The sequence below is a fragment of the Petaurus breviceps genome, unplaced genomic scaffold, assembly GCF_028583685.1.
Source record: "Petaurus breviceps papuanus isolate PSGF00001 unplaced genomic scaffold, PetGlider_PUasm1.0 171, whole genome shotgun sequence".
NCBI classification, from domain to species: Eukaryota; Metazoa; Chordata; class Mammalia; order Diprotodontia; family Petauridae; genus Petaurus; species Petaurus breviceps.
In genome coordinates, this window is record NW_027185754.1 from 19,416,438 (window position 1) to 19,434,240 (window position 17,803).

Below are 17,803 nucleotides of genomic sequence, written 5' to 3' on the forward strand. Positions count from 1 at the left end.
ATTAAGATTTCCAAATTGCCCTTCTGTGTCAGATCAATGGTCTAGTAAGTGCTCCATCTATTGGGGGGATGTCTGCTGGGAAAGCCCATGCCACTATCAATACCAGTCTTATTTTGTAAACTCGGCCAATAGTACTTCAGATCTGATGGGACCTGCATGGGTCATCCTGCCTAGCTTCCTAATCAGGGCCTTCTTTTCAACTTCCTTGTCCTTAAGACTACAACAAAGAACACAAGCAGGGCAGGCTGGTTGCCCTGAGGGGTCCAGAGTCCAGAAGGAAGGAGGCCTTGGAAGACTGAGTCCTCTCAGTAAGAGTCCCCATTGCAGGGAAGCAAAGCCCTCCCCTTCCCCCACCCTCAGGCCCAGCTCAGGAAGTGGGAATGCTCTTGGGGCCTCAATACCTTGTGTGGAGATACCAAGGGGTTTATGGCTTTCAAACCTGCTAATCCTAAAAACAACAGAGTCACTCTTGGTATGAGCCATTGGGGCCAATTGGAAGAAGTCAAGTCATGAAGTGAACTGGGACCCCACGGGGTCAAACTGCAAAGGTCACGTCTCACCATGATAGGCTATCAGCCCATCACAGATACACAGGATCATATGCCAGAAACATGAGCTCTTTCCCAACAGGATCCGCCTAGGACACCCCTTCTCCGGACCTATAGCTGGAGCCTGGGGGCAAGACCAGCTTATACTCTGGCAACACCTTTTTGGTTACCTGTGAGGAACTAAGCCCAACTTTAAACCTGAATAGCCCAGACAGTCAAGGAAGGTGGGGTTTGGAGCTGAGTGACTAAAGACGGGATGTTTACATGATCTCTGATGCCCTGAAGAGCGGTCAACCCCCTTCTAGTAAGTGCTATGTACACTTGGAACCAGAGAGGCTGAGCTGAAGCATTAGAAACTTGCAGAGCAGGCAGGGGGATGAGAACAGTTTGTTGTCTCCTTTTTCCTCATGCTCCCTCACCTCCCTGTATCCCTGGGCCTTAGGGAGGGAAGAGTTTCTCTTAACGAGCAGGAAGTAATTTTGTCAGTTGAACTTTGGGGCCCAAAGTAACTTCTTTCTTCATCCCCTTGAGCTGGACATGGGTCCCTACACCTGTTTCGAGATAGTGTGAAGAGTGTCTCGTACACCGAAAGAGCATCCCTGAAACATGCAGTTCTGCTTGGGGTATGCCAGATACCACCAGGCATAACGGGAAAGAGTCTAGCCTGGTAGCTGAGAGATATGGGTTCAAGTCCTAAGATTCTGTATAAATCACTTAGCCTATTTTGACTGCAGGTTTCCCTACCTGTTAAGTGGAGATAACAGTCCTTCTGCTGTCTCCCTCATGTTGGGGCTCATAAATCACAGATTCTGAGCTGGAAGGGGCCTGAGAGATACAGCTCCTTCATTTTAAGGATGACAGGGGAAGTGACTTGCTTGACCTTCCAGTCATTATAAAGTCAACAGAGCTGGGATTCGAACTCAGGTCCTCTGACCTCACCCCCACCCCAAAGGCTGTGATGCTCATGAATGTGAAAGTGGGATGGAGACTGCAAAGAAGTCAAGGGTCACTGCTAATTGCAAACAGGCTAATAAGATTCACAGTACCAGGCTAATGGAGTTTCCAGGGGCTCTCACAAAGCCACTCATAAAATAAGTACAAGCCTAGTTCAAATGACTTCCAGGTTTTAGAGAAGGGTATGACCAGCCAGCCCCTTCACATCACCTCTTTAATCCATCTTTCTCACTGTAGCTCCACCCTATCCGGGGAGCTGCTGTTCAGGAGTCAGGCCTGCCTCAGGACACAAGAAGCTCCTCTTCTCCAGACAGCCTCAGCCTCAGGTACTGCTTCTGTGCCCCCAGCCAGGCGTGGGCAGGGGTCTAAACTGCTCCTGGCCGTGGTTCTGTTATCCTATCCAAATTTTCCTTGACTTCGCTCTCTTCTCTGCAACCCCTTTTCTATGCCCCCAGAATAAAGATATGGGGGAGCAGTGTTGGCAAGTGGGGAGCATTTCTAGATAGTTTTAACTCTTAAAAATGGTCCTTAGCCAGAATTTAAGACTCAGTTAAAGGAACTAGCAGTGCATTTGACACTCCTGAAACAGAGACCCCAGATCTGTGTCCCGGAAAACACCGCTGAACCAGTCAAACAGCAGTTTATCACTCTGCCAGTCATGGGTTGGGGTTGTCTTTTTGTGCTTTATTTACAATTCTTAAACATGCTTAGAGCCTGGCCAGGTCCTGCAGGCTGAAAACACAGACCTGCAAGCTTGATGTGGCCTTGGGCTTTTGAAAGGGTACACGTCACAGATGAGCCTATATTTGATAGTATCTGCTGATCACTTTCCTACTCTTTCGATCCTGCCTTCCTTCCCACCCCTGCCACCTGGGTTGGGACTTGTGCCCGTGGGGGTTGGCTCACTTGGTACACAATGGTGACCACCACCCATATGTCCCCACTGCAGCACATGCTTTCTCAAAGGGCAGACATCTTTCTATGGCAAGCACTGCAGTGACCTTGAATTCTTACATCAAACACTCAAGTTTAGACATACCACTGGGTTTTTATTTTTGTCCTTCTGACACTGTCCCCACCTTCAAAAGGACTCTGCCCATGGTGGTGATGAGGTAGCTAACAGGAATACATTTTACTTCACTTCACTTTAGTGATTCATGGGATTTGGAGCCAAAAGAGCTTTCAGAGACCATCCAGTCTCTCCCCCCTCACCCCTCTTTTAACGACTGAACAAAGAAGGAAACAAACATTAATTAAGCACCTACTATGTGCCAGGCATTGGGCTAAGTGCTTTATTTACTCCTTATAACAACTTTGTGAGGCTATTATGACCCACATTTCATAGCTGAAGAAACTGAGGCAGAGGTTAAGGGACTTGCCTGGGGTCACACAGCTAGCGTCTGAGGCTGGATTTGAACTCAGGTCTTTCTTGACTCCAGGCCTGCACCACCTAGCTGAGAATAGATGTAACCTGCTCAAGCAGAAAGCAGTTAGGCTGGCCTTCAAACCTCTGAAATCTCAATTCAGATCTGAATCTGGTACTCTTTCCCTCATGTCGTCAGTCTGAAATTCAGTCTCAAACTAAATTCAATTTAATTCATCTAAATTTAACACAACAGTCAGTTGCCAACCTCAAGCCCATTCTCCCTTTCCCGCTCTCATTAATGAGTTGAAACAGACTAGGTCTTTCCTTTGAAGAGCTAACTAGGAAAGTTTTTCTCACAAGTCATCCCTAATCTCACATCACTTCAGGGGATGGTCTTTTTAAGTTCCAAAATATCCTTCCCAAACAGCTTTACAAATTTTCCTACCATCAATCAAAACAGACCCAAGGCATACACCCAAAGGTCTTGACAATTGCTACAATCACTCCTGGTGTCTCTGAGCCTTCCCCACTGCCCCATCTTCTCCCCGCTTCTACTCCATTTTGGCCTGCTGAGTCTAAGCCAAAGACCTTGGATGATTGATAGAGGGAAGTGAGCATTATGAAGAGGAGCCAACCTTGTGAAGCTCTGACTTCAAACGCACACCCACCCACTCACCCGCTTAATTTCATTAGCTGCACTGGCATTTGGTAAGCCAAGAGCTTAATGACAGCCCTGGTCTTTTGGGGGGAAAGAGAACAAGCGTGTTGGAAAAGTAAGCGGCCCGACCACCGGACCATGAGGCTAAGGTGAAGACTGCCAGGGGAGCCCTGATCCCGGGGGGCTTTCCTTCCTGCTGCGCAGATCTGGTCTCTTCCCAGAATTCCATCTCCTAAGTTTGGCCGGGTCCTGCTCTTTGAACCACTCACACTGGAGATGCTGCCCCCACAGGGTCTCACACAGTGCTTCCTTGGCTGCTGGCTCTTGGTTGTTTTTTTTTTTTTTTTTGCATGTGTGTGGTTATAATTGTGACAGTGATTAAGCCACAAAGAACTTGGCCCCTTTGTCTGGCCCGGATGGCGATTACAACACAAACAAACAGCAAACAACAAACTGTGGCAACGTTGTGCTAATTTCTCTCTGAATGTGTTAAGGTTATACTTCAGCTGCAGTGCCTGGTGCTGAGGGTGAAAGGTCCTGGTCTCCTAACAGAGTCTCAGCTGCCAAGTCATGCAGCCTGCCCTGTGGTGACTGGGTGGCAAGTCCTGGAGATCTCGTGAGGCTCCACTCTGCCAAGGCCACTCTAGACCTTTCTTTTACTCCTTGAGACACAGGCTGCCTGAAGGCATCCAGGTGGCCTGAGCAAGCCTAGGAGTGAGAATACATCAACTCTGCCCTCACCTCCCCCATCCTAGGGACCAATTCTAATGCTCATGGGCAAAGGCAGAGTGGAATGCCCATCTCCTATGTTGGCATAAACTCTGGAGTAGACATAGCCTTGGGCAGTGAGTGACCACTTTTATGAACCATGTGTTCACAAGGGCAGACAACACCCTGCTAAATCAGCTTGAGATCAGACTAGGAAGAGCATCCATACATCAACTTTCCAGCAACAATATAATCATTGCCAAGTAGAATTACTCCATCCTAATTTACTTTAGACTTCAAATTTGTACTTTGTTAGCTATGTGACACTGAAAAAAAAATCCATGAACCTGAATCTCAGTTTCTTTATCTGTAAAATGGGCTTGGTAAGTGTTGTACTGTTTACCCCACAGGGCTGTTGTAAAGTGAACTATCTAAAGCTGAGCCATTGGGATTATTGACAGATTATTCATTTATATTAATACCTTTTTATATTTCTTCTAGTGCTTTGCACTTTCACCCCCCTCCCAATATACACAGTTTCCTCTTCAGTTCTTGAGGCTCCATCAACTCATCTTTTTCCTTTTTCTTTTTTTTTTTTTTTGCTAATGGACTTCTATTGTCAATAGATAACAAAGAACCAAAGAAGCAACTTTAGGGTTCTACGTGTGAATTTTCTGCCCATACAGATCTAGCTTCCTGTTTGTAATGGCCTTCCCTTGCTACTCCTTGCTCCCCACTTTTCTTGTCTGTAAATTTCAGTTCCTTAAGGTATGAACCATTACACAACTCCTCATGTCATCTCCACAGATGCAGCCCAGAGTATTCTCCCTACTAGAGGGACACAGCAAGTATCTGGTCCTGCCAGCTCTCAAGATGCCAGGGAAAGGCTCTCTATAGCATCTTATTTTTTGTTAATAACATTTTATTGGTATCTTGTGTTCTGACATCACCTACATTCCCCAATGTATGTATTACATGCCCCCGCCCCCAAGTCCTACCAGAATTGTCCTTTATGAAGAGCAATATCTATATCAGGGCTTCTAAACCTGGGGTTCATAAACTGAAATAAATGTTTTACAATGATTTCAATATCATTACATACAATTTTCCTTTCTATTATAAACTTCCTTTGTAATCCTATATTTATGCATTTAAAAACACTATTCTGAGAAGTCCACAGGCTTCTCCAGGTTGCCAATGCGGTCCATGACATAAACAAGATTCAGATCTTCAGAATTTCCAGCAGAGTCTAGATGTCTGCCATTATGGAAAGGAGCACATGTCCTGATGATATAACCATGAAAACCCGGCCCTTCTTTCAAGGAGGAGGTGACTGAAGAATGTATTAGATTTTCAGAGACCACTGCAGACATAAAGAAGGGCTGAATAAACCCCATGTGCAAGGTCTCATATGTTTATCCCCACTTCCCCAAATGTGCTCAGTTTAGAGCACAGTGAAATGTCACTGGTTTTCTCTCCTCATATAAATTCACAAGAGAACAGAACACTCTTTGAGCCTTGGCTGTGAGATATGAAAATCTTCCTCCTGATTTTCTACTTTTTCATTCTTTTGGTTCTGTTTTATAGTATCTTGATTTCTCATAAAGTCATTAGCTTCCATTTACTCCATTCTAATTTTGAGGGAATTGTTTTCTTCAGTGAGCTTTTGAACCTCCTTTTCCATTTGGCCAATTTTGCTTTTTAAGGCATTCTTCTCCTCATTTGCTTTTTGGACCTCTTTTGCCATTTCAGTTAGTCTATTTTTTGAGGTGTTATTTTCTTCAGTATTTTTGGGGGTTTCCTTTGGTAAGCTGTTGACTCATTTTTCATGATTTTCTTGCATCACTCTCATTTCTCTTCCCAATTTTTCTTCTACTTCTCTTACTTGATTTTCAAAATCCTTTTTTGATCTCCTCCATGGCCTGTGATCAACTGATATTTTTCTTGGAGGCTTTTTGATGCAGAAGTTTTGACTTTGTTGTCTTCTTCTGGTTGCACAATTTGTTCTTCTTCATCATCAAAGAAAGATTCTATAGTCTGATTTTTTTCCTCTGTTTGCTCATTTTCCCAGTCAATCACTTGGCTACTGAGCTCTTTGCCAAGGTAGGACTCTGTTTCCAGAGGGCAGAGTGCTCTGTCCTCAATTTCTGTGGTTTTGTGCAGTTGGCAGAGCTACTTCTAGGCACCTGTAAATTTTCAGTTCTTTTAAGGTGATATGATCAAAGGTAAGATGTTTGCTTCTCTGTTGGCCTGTGGTCTGGTCTGTCAGTGGCCACAAGCACTTTTTTTCTGCCTCAGAACTATGAGGAGAACCACTCTCCACAGCTGCCACCTTCTACCTGATTCTCAACAATGCCTGGGCACTGTGCGGTACTGAATCCTTACCCATGAACTTCCTATGAAGAATGAGGTCTGGGGCAGTGGGCAGAAAGTGGAGGGAGGCAGGGAAACAGGGGGCCCACAGAGCACTTTTCAATTTACTTATCTTGCCAAGAATGGCAGCTGGAGATGCCAATCTGGGCATCATTTCATAATGTTTATTTTACAAGGGACATGGGCTTTCTCCCAGTTCCTTTCTTTTCCTTTCAATGGACAAAAGTCCATCATCAGGCCAACCCAGAATTGGTAGGAGTACTGGAATAGACACGATAATAAGTCTACACTGAACCTGAATGCTCAAAGAGGTGAATTTCAACAAGGGCTAATATCTTCTATGTCAGACCTTTGTCTATGTGGAGATGTGTTTAGGGGCTAAGCTTGCCAGGCCTGGAGCAGGGGGATGAAGAAGGTGACCTCACTTCAAGAAGTTTCTCTTCCCACACCTCCTGTCAAAGCCTGACTGCTCAGCATCAACAGTTCAGACAGACCTTAGCTTGGTAACTCTTGCCAAACCTAGTTTTGTTAGAACAACGAAAGGGGGGGGGAACAAGCTTTTTGGTCTCTAGCTAGGGAAGTAAAGACAATGGATATGTTTTTGTTGTCCTGGCCTGCCTGCTCCTCTCCAAGGCCCCTTTACACAACCCACACAAGCTGGGTTGGTAGAAACCAATCCCTCACAGCAACTCTGGGGCCTATCTGGAATGGCTTCCTGTTTCTGAGACTTTATGGAAACAAGCATCAGCATCAATCAAACACCATTCCCGGCTGGCCAGTTCAAGGCTGACAGCAACCACAGTTTCAGTGGGGATCGAGAGCTTGTTAAATTGCTGAACCATGGGAGGGAGAGGGGGAGACAGAGGAAAAGAGACAGAAAGAGGCAGAGAGGGGGGCTGCTGAATGGTTGCCAGTCTGACCTAATGTGGCTGTTCCTCAGAAACCCTTTTCAAGACAAAGAGGTCATGTCTTCCGAGCTCAGAACAAGAGGCTTTTTGGGAAGAGGAGCAGTGTGTATCTGTGGATCTCCAAATGCCACAGGAGAAGTAGGGTGAAAAGTCTGGCAAGCTATTGGAATGTTGTCCTGGCCCCACTTACTAGGAGGGTTTCAGGAGATTTTCACAGGAGGGACTCTAAAGCACTCACTGACTAAAGCTTGAAGATGGGAAGGGGAGAGGGACAGGAAACCAGCTGGCAGGCAGAGAGCAGTGGATGGATTGCATGAGAAAGATGTAGTCAAAGCTGGGGTTAGCCCCTATGAGTTCTAAGAGTTTTGGGAACCTCAGTCCCCAACAGGGCAAGGATGAGATATTTATGAGTCAGAGGAAGAGACACATCCCTGCCCCTGTCCCCTGGGCTCAGGTCCAGCCCCTTAGGACAGAGGAGTTAGAAAATGGTAGTGATGCTCAAGCCTATATCCTGTTCCTTAGCACTGTGTTGTGGCAAGGGACAGACCCCACCCAGAAAGCCACTGAGCTCATTCCCTAACACATGGTTTGACATTCTGAGGATGTGACTTTTCAGTTAGCAGAGGGGAAAAAAAATTACACCCATTTGCTACCACTGTAACTAATTCCAGAAAGATCATGGCATCTCAAGTAATCAGACAGGTATGAGACTTTAAAAGTACAAACCCACATGTATTAGAAGTGTGTGTGTGTGTGTGTGTGTGTGCGTGCACGTGCGTGCTTTTGAATTCTATGACTGCATCAAATGGGATTCTCAAACATAAGCTGGTTCCCTAACCCAGATCTTCAAAAATGACTGTCACTAAACAGTGAACTCAGGAGGTAAGGAACATGGGAGAATCTTGGGCAGGGCCTCCAGGCTCTCTACGATGAACACCTGCAATTGAGATAAATAAAGACTAAGGAAATAGATCTTTAGTCCCAAATCCTATACCCAGTTACAAACACTGCCCACGTCATCCTGTTGAATCAGCAAGGCTGGTCCATCCATTTACCTGTCTCCATTATTGAAAGCTAATGCTGGTCAGGCTCTAGGGCCAACTTTCCTACACTTAAATTCTAATTGCCTTGGAAGCCTGGATTGTCTCCAGCAATGTGACCGGTTACACTGATCTAGCCACACTCTCACCCAGGACCCTTTGTTTGTGAGACAGCTGGTGCAGTCAGCGATGCAGTGTGAGGCTGGAGTTAGGGTGGTAGCCTGGGTACAGGGTCAAGGCTCTGTGTGTGCCTGTGACAGTACTGATTAAATACTCAAATAAAATATACTTTCCAAGGGCCATTTGCTACAAACCACAGACGAATAGGAAATGGCATCTGTTTTTTGACCTTGACTTTTCTTAATCTTCCAAAGCCAGAGATCCTAAAAGTCACCTCCTAGGGATGTTGGGGGCAGCAATGGAGACAGAATCAAAGTAGGTCTGTGACCATAATAGGAATAGGTGGATGAGAAATATCTTTCAGAAGCTGTAGGTAATAGAAGAGCACATGTATATGTATATATACACATATACAAACATACATAAAAAGATATATGTGTATATATACATATAAAATATATGTGTATCTTTCTATGTATCTAAATTTATGGCTGGTGAAAGGTACCCTAAAATTGTGATGCTGAAAGAGATAGATTCTAGCCAAGGGAAGATGTGGGGGGAGGAGACGCAGCAGCAGCAGAGCATGGTCTCCAATGTCCCACAAAGTAGGCTTTTGGGGTAATCTGTACAAGACAATGGAAAAGAATGAATGGGCAAGTTATAACAACAAGGTGGGATATGTGTGGCTTTGGTAGAAGAGAAAAAAAATGATCATCCCTTTGAGCAAAGATAGAGCCTCAAGGTGGCAGCACCACTGGGGCAGGTAAGCATGCAAAGAGTGTGGAGGCAACATGGCCAGGAAGGGGAAGCAGACCATGCAAAAGAGGAGACGGGCACTCCAGGAAGGGAAAGAATGTGACTATGAGTTTGTGGTGTTTGAGTGAAACTGATACATGATGAATTCAGCTCTTGTGGACATTCTGTGGTTGGTCTGGTGGTGGGAAAAGAATTGTAAAAATGTAAATATGTAAATACCATCCATAATAATAAACTAAAAAACAAAACAAAACAAAAACCTCTGGACAGAGTGAGTCCTTAGCAAAAGCATGCTGTCTTTGGTGACTTCCATTCCCTTTACTGCTGCCTTGTACTAGGACCTTGTGATCCCTCATGCTGACCCCAGCTGGACACTGTCATTCTTCCCTCCACTAAAACTTACCAGTCCTCTTAGGATCAGGCTCTCTGTAGTATAAAGGCACCACAATCCTCCCAGTCATCCCACTTCATAATGTCAGTGGCATCCCTGACTCTTCCCCACACGTGATTTCCCATCTCCAATTAAATGCTGAGTCCGTCACCACATTTCCCTCTTCTTCCTCAGCCCACCACTTCCTTCACTGACCAGTGGCTCTACTCATTGTAACGCCTTCTACTAGTCTCTCTGCCTTCAGCGTCTCCTCTCCTTTATCCTTTCTCTACATCTATTTTTAAATCTGTCTCTTTCTCTGAAAAGGGACTAATAGACAGTATGACACAATAAATACATATTATTATTAAGTACCAATGAAGTGCTAGGGAAATAAACATTAAGTAATTTGGGAAGGGAATGAGATTGTGAGCTCCTTTTGCCTCTTTCTGGAGTTCTAGTCCTTAGTACAGTGTCTGGCACATAGCAGGTACTTAATAAACTTTTATTGTTTATTAATAAAATTACATATTAATTAAATGTAATATAAAATAATAAATAGGTACGGATTGACTAACAGGGGAAATGATATTTGACTTGGGCCCTGAAGCTCCTTTCTCGGCCTCCTTTGCTCCATCGTCATCCATATCACGTTCTCTGTGAGTGTCTCCCAAGGCTTTGTCCTAGGCCCTCTTTTTTTTTCTTTTATTACTCTCTCATGACCTCAACAGCCGACTCCCAATCTATACATCCAGCCTTAGTTTCTCTTCTGAGCTCCAGTCTCACATTGCTAACTGCCCTTTGGACATTTCAATTGGATAGCCCACAAACACCCCAAACTGAAGTGTCTAAAACAGAACCTATTATCTTTCTCTCCAAATGGACCCATCCCTTTTCTGATCTGTTATCTCTGTCAAGAACATCATCTTTTTCCTCATCACTGAGGGTCACAACTGCAACATTAATCTTTACTCTTCACAACCCCTTACCCTGCATATCTAGCTGTCCAGCTTTGCTATTTGTATCTCCACCACGTTGCTGCCATTCATCTTCTTCTTTCTAACTGAGAAATTATTTCTTTTTATTTAATAACTAATTACATAATAACCAAGGTTTTTCTCCTTTTCTGCTTCCTCATCCAGAAATCAACCAGTGTTGTAAATCTCTTTTAGATTTACCCAGGCCAAAATCTAATCAGAAAGTAAAAGAAATTCTAAGTTTGGGATAATGGGTGTATTCATTATGTTTGCTCAGACAGGTCTGGGGAAAGGCTGACTCTCCCTGTTATCAAGACAGGTGATATGGAAATTGATGTCTCTTTGACCAAGATTTGAGGTACTGAAGTCATGTACCCCAAGACTTTCATTTTAATGCTCATACCTCCCCACTGTGTTAACCAGCCCGAGTTGATTACCACCCCTTGGGATCACCTACTCTTTATTTATTTATTTTCTTTTTTGCTTTTTGGAGTGCCACATAGCCGCCCCAACACCTACTCTTGAAAGGGCACTATAAACTGTAACCCCACTGCCATTAGGAGTCTTTCGTCTAAGACAGACAGCCAAATGACCATCCTTTTATTAATAACCTGCTGTCCTTATTAATAAAATAATTAAATTACCCAGAAACTATATCTTTCAAACTTTTTAATCATTACATCACCCTAATTCAGGAACTCAGTACCTTTTGCCTGGATCACTACAACACCCTAATTGGCCTCTCTCCCTCAAATCTGTCTCTACTCTCATCCATTCTTTATACAGGTATCCAAGATATCTGCTCACTTCACACATCTGATGATGTCATCTTTCCTTGTCTCTCACTCAATAAACTCCAGTGGCTCTCTATTATCTCTATGATCAAGTAATATGCCTCCATTTGGCACTTACAGTTCTTCATAACCTGGCCTCTACCTACCTTTCCTATTTTCTTATCCATCACTCGCTTTCACATATGCTACAGTTCACTCATACTGTCTATTTCTCATTTTTTCCTTTAATTTAAATTTTATTTTTAGTTCTACATTGCGTCCCTTACTCCACCCTGTACTCTACCCACTGAGAAGGTGAGAAATATGATACCCAATATACATATATGGTCATACAAAACATATTTCTGCATTAGCCAAAAAAAAAAAAAAAGCAAGAAAAATAAAGGGAAAAAAATGCTTCAATCTGCACTCTGAGCCCATCAGTTCTTAATCTGGAGAATAGCATTTTATATCATGAGTGATACTGGCCTATTTGTTGTTCCCCCACATGCAACACTCTGTCTTCCATCTTCAAGGCTTCAATGGCTGGAATGTTCTTCTTCCATACCCCCAACTCTTTAGAATCCTAAGTTTCCTTCAAGACTAAGCTCTAGGGGCGGCCAGGTAGCACAGCGAGCAAGAGCACCGGCTCCAGTGTTGAGAAGACCTGGAGATCGAATCCCGGGCTCAGACACTTAGCACCCACCCAGAAACATCTGGCCGTGTAACCTTGAGCAAGTTACTTAACCCCAATTGCTTAGGGGCAGCCAGGTGGCTCAGCGAGTAAGAGCACCGGCTCCAGTGTTGGGACGACCTGGAGATCGAATCCCAGGCTCAGACACTCAGCACCACACCCAGAAATAACTGGCCGTGTAACCTTGAGCAAGTTACTTAACCCTGATTGCTTAAAAAAAAAAAAAAGACTAAGCTCTACTCCCACCTTCTGTAAGAGGCCTTTCTCAGCCTCCCTGAGCGGTAAGTGCCTTCCTTCTTCTCCAAGGCTAACTCTGTACATACTTTGTATATTGCCTATTTAGGTACATGTTGTCTCCCCTATGGGATCATAAGCTCCTTGATGGCAGGGATTGTTCTTGATTTTTTCATAGTGAATACTTAATAATTGTTTATTGATTGAATTATTGAAGGCTGTCCTTAGTGCCTTTTCCTCCAAAAATTATTTGTGTGTGTGTGTGTATGTATGCATATACACATATATACATACATCTCTTTCTCTCTCTCTTTCTCTCAGCTCCCCAATAGAATGTGAGCTCCTTGAGGGCAAGGAGAGTTTAATATTTATATCTCTAGTGTCCAGCATGGTGCCTGACACGAAACAAATGCCAATAAATGTTTACTGAATGACTGATTGATTGAAGAATCTGAATGGTTTTGACAGGCAGAGAGGTCTGAGATCTGCTAACAAGGGGAAGGCATCTTAGGTGGAAGGGAACAGTGTTCAATGAATCCATGCTAAGGTGATACTGAAAATGTCAAAGGATCACCTCTCCCTTTCCTCCATTTTCTCAGTTCAAGTAACAGTGACTTTCTGGAGATAATGCCACCAACTCTGCTAACGCAATGGGGTGAACCTTGGTGGTAGTTTTGCCACACTTGTCCTCTGGTTAGGGGTCCTGTTCAGCAGACAAGGCCCCCGGCAGCCCTGCTATTTGTACATCCAGTACAGCATCTAGGCACCCTTTGTAAGACACAAGCCCCTTTGGTGGTGCTTGCACCTGGAGATTGATAGATAACTAAGGAGAGTTTAAAGCCATTTGGGTATCTACAGGATCTTAGGGCACCCCTGGATATCAAGAGATACCTGCAAGCACCTCAAACCTGGGCTAAAACAGACAACAATTAATAATAATCCATGACAACACCAACTGGGGAAGGGGTAGTGGTGCCTCAGTTCATTAATTCTCCAACCCACAGGAAGATCTACATCTTCTATCACTCCTTATTCTCAGTGCCCAACTCTTCCAACTCTGCCTCTTACACAACAGTGAGGAATGTACTCTGAGCCAAAGAGGACCATCTGTGGTCAGTGTCTCAACCTTTTCAGTTTTGTTGGGCTATCATTCCACCATATTAATTTCTCAAGCTTCAGGAGCAAAAGTTTGGATTGTGTATTAGCACAATTTTATCTTGCAACCCCTAGAGAATTTGGTGTTATTTCAATGATTTATTTATTTATTCAATAATTTATTTTTTCTTTGGAAGGTAGAAGGAGCTAGATGTACAAAATGGAGAACTGTGTGTATCTTGGCTCAGGCACTAAGCACAAAAAAAAAATTTCATGTTTTGCTAGAATGTAGCTTTGGGTCTTCCGAATACTTTGGAGTCATTGCCTGCTAATGGACTAGATCATGGCCAATCTAAGCAACACAAAATTAGTCACAGGAGAAAAGAGTTCTTCTCTTAGTCCCATGCCACAAAAAGGCTGACAGCTTAGTTTAACAACAGTGTTTGGATGGCTCTTTAGTGAAACACTTTTAATATCCTATAAACAATTGTGTGAGCTCAAAACTTCTCCCTTTTCTTATCCTGCATATGCCCAAGACGAAAAAAGACCTCGAGGTTTATGACACCAAGACTGAGGGGGTTAGGACATCACAACGTCCCACATAAGTAGAAAAGGGCACTTTCTGACCACTCTCCTGGGTTACTGGTACAGCCAGCTCTGCATTCACTGTGACCTAGATAACTGAGATCCACAGATAGTCCATGAAGCCTAGAAGAGGTAACAGCACCAGCTTCTCCTCAGAATTATTCAACAGGAATGAAATGAGTGGATTTGGGTTTCAGCTCTTCTTCAATGCCCTGCAGCTCTGATGTGGGGGGGAGGGGTTGCCCATTCAGGGAAAAGGAATACTGGGCTAAGAGAGTCCACAAACTAGTTAATCAGCTTCTGAAGTAGGAAGCTAACCCTTCCCTATGAAATGACAGGAGGCTAGTAGATGGCTAGGTGGGCTTGGCTTGGAGCATCTGAAGAGAGCTCTGTTGACCAATGATATTTTTTTTCTCTACTTGAGTTTTAGAATGTGGCTCAAACAGGAACCATGCTGACCAAGAGGATTCAGAATTAAGAACTAAACTAAACCTTCTCCAAGGAGCAGAAACTAGACAAAAATGCCATGTGGGGACCCTGGCCTAAGTAGACCACACAGCAGACAGGGCAAGGGGAAGGAAGCCTGTGAAGAACATTTGCAATAAAGGTGATTGACGTCACTCAGCCCCTCACCCCACTGCCCCAAGTATCCTCCGAAGCAGGCCCTGTGTCACGGGCTTTTGCTTCACAATAGCTGACATACATAGATAGGCAAGCTGAGCCAGAAGGAGGTGATTGAACTTGCCCAAAGCCTACAGCATATCAGGAGCAGACGTCCCCCTAGTACCTAAAACACACCAGAAACAAACTTTGGGTACCAGCCAGGGTATCAACAGCAGTTCAGCAGAGGCTGAACCACAAGATGAAGGAGCTTCTAAAGTGTGCCCAGAACCAGGGTGACCTTATGCTGTGAGAGGGGTTAGACTCATCAAATGGATTAGCTTAATTAAAACCTTCAAAATGAAGAAATGGAAAAGAAACTTTGAGAGACCAAGCTAATTTAGCATAAAACCGTAATTAATAGAGAAGTGAACAAGAAGACCACCAGGAACTCTTTCTTTATCTATGTCTCCAGCAGTCTCTCTTCTTCGAAATGGCCCCTTGCTGCTCCCTTTGGGAGCATATATACATAGATAAAGCTAGAATGATATGGAGGAGATGAGCATGAACCCTGAGCAAAGGTGACACACAGATTCATGAAGCATTCCATATTTTTCTACCTGCCAGCACACACACAGGAACTATGTGAATATAATCATAAAATAAGAGCTTGTACTGGTCTGCTCAGCCACAGTCGGACACTCTGCACATTGATCCCAACATCTTGATGTCATTTTAGTTCTCTTTGAATATAAAGGATAACAACCACTGTTTACACAAGACAGATCTAAACATTTGGAGAAATATTAATTACTCATGGGTAGGCCAAGCCAACATAATAAAAATGACAATACTGCCTACATTAACTTACTTATTCAGTTTTGTACCCATCAAACAATCAAAGAATTACTTTATAGAGCTAGGAAAAACAACAATTAAATTCATCTGGAGGATCAAAAGGTCAAAAATATCAAGGTAATCAATGAAAAAGAAATGGGAAGGAAAAGTGCCTAGCAGCTCCAGATCTCAAACTATATTACAAAGGCTATAATCATTAAATGATTTTGTACTGGGTAATAGAGAGATTTACCAATGGAACAGATTAGGTATACATTATATAGAAGGAAATGAACATCATAACCCAGTGTTTGATAAACCCAAGTATCCCAGTTACTGGGGTAAGAACTCCCTATTCAACAAAAACTGTAGTGAAAACTGGAAAGTAGTCTGGTGGAAACTAGACTAACATCTCACATCACATACCATGATAAACTCAAAATGGGTATGTGATTTAGATATGAAGGGTGACATCATAAACAAATTAGTGAAGCATGGGAGAAATTACCTCTCAGACTCATGGGTGGATAAGAGTTCATGACCAAACTAGAGATAAGAGAGATTCAATGGGAGTAAAATGGATAATTTTGATCACATAAAGTTAAAAAGTATTTGCACAAAAAAAAGCAGTGCAGTTAAAATTAGAAGCCAGAAACTGAGGAAAAAAAATCTTTGCAGCAAGATAAAGGTCTCATCTCTAAGACACAGAGGGAACTGAATCAAATTTACAAGAAAATGAGCCATTGTCTAGTTGATAAATTGTTAAAGGATACGAATAGGCAATTTTCAGAGGAAGAAATCTAAGCTAATCAATAGCCATATTTAAAAAAAAATGCTCCACAATCACTAAAAATTAGAGAAATATAAATGAAAACAACTCTGAGGTATTACCTTCACACCCATCAGACTGGTGAAAATGACAAAAACAGAAAACGATAGATGCTGGAGGGGTGATAGGAAAACAGGTATACTAAAGCATTATTGGTAGAGCTATGAACTAACAATCTAGAAAGCAATTTGGAACTGTGTCCCAAAAGCTATTAAGTTGTACATATCCCTTGACCTGTGATACTACTCCTAGGTCAACATCCTCAAGAGATCAAAGAAAGAAGGAAAGAACTCAGATATACAAATATATTTATAGCAGCTCTTTTTGTAATGGCAAAGGATTGGAGACTGAGGGGATGTCCATCAACTAGGGAATGGCTGAAGAAGTTGTGGACCAACCAAAAGGCTAATGTAAAAGTCCAGTAATGAGGTAATGTGAGTCTGCAACAGGGTGGTTGTAGTATTAGAAGAAAGGAACATGTACAAGATAGGTTTCAAGGGCAGAACTGGCAACCGAAATAGGAGGGATGAGAGTGAGGAGTCAAGGATGGATTGTAAGCCTGGCTGAATGGGAAGACTGTGGTACCCTGAGAGTGAAGAGGAAGTTAGAAAGGAGGAGGTTTGGAGGGGAGAGATAATGAGTTCACTGTTTTGTTATTTGCCTATATGCTTTCCCACACTGGATAATGTAACTAATTAATTAATTAGAGAAATGTAAATGTAAATTAGGCATGCTGAACTAGAGAAAGGGATTGAATCCCAGCTCTATTCCTTCTGGTATGGGTTAAATTCTAGGGCCTTCAATGGGATTGGAGGTAGGGAGGTGGTGAGGCAGGAGATGAGCCCCCCCATACATTACAGCCAAGAAAGGGTCAAGTTCTGTCTGGTCTTTGCCACATCTGGTTCTAGGATTTCCATAGTACTCCTATAAGATGTGGGGAGCTCCTAGGCCCAGAAGCTCCAAATTCTAAGACCCTTCTGGGTCTTGCTTCTGAAGGGACTTTTAAAAAAGTTGTGATTGGCATATGGACAGACAGATAACTGGGTCTATGCCTGGCTTCATCCAGGTTCTCAGGGCAGAGAGGCAGGAGAAAAGATCTCCAGGCCACCTGTTGGATGACATCTGTGACTATCTTGGCTAGTTGTCCAAAGAATCTGGCTCTGGCCCTCACAGCGGAAACCCCCTACTCAACCCACTCACTGTCTTCTCATTGAGATAAAGATAACAGGGATTAAAATCAATATACTTCTTCACTCCTAATTTGGAAAAAAGAAATGCTGGGCTGCCCCAAAAGTGGGCAAGAAAAGGGGTATTTCGGCACAAACATGTTTGGACGAGGCTCAGAGCACTGGGATTTCTGGCCTGCTGTCTGCCTCCT

General features: G+C 43.4%; 1 protein-coding gene and 1 non-coding gene across 2 annotated transcripts in view; one reads left to right on the forward strand and one right to left on the reverse strand.

Moving 5' to 3' along the window:
* The window catches only part of PEPD (peptidase D), a 250,763-nt gene that overhangs the window by 15,971 nt on the left and 216,989 nt on the right, over positions 1 to 17,803 (reverse strand). The window lies entirely within an intron of this gene.
* On the forward strand, positions 15,266 to 15,375 carry LOC138157324 (U6 spliceosomal RNA). The gene has a single exon (XR_011167362.1). It is a non-coding gene; the product is annotated as a U6 spliceosomal RNA (small nuclear RNA).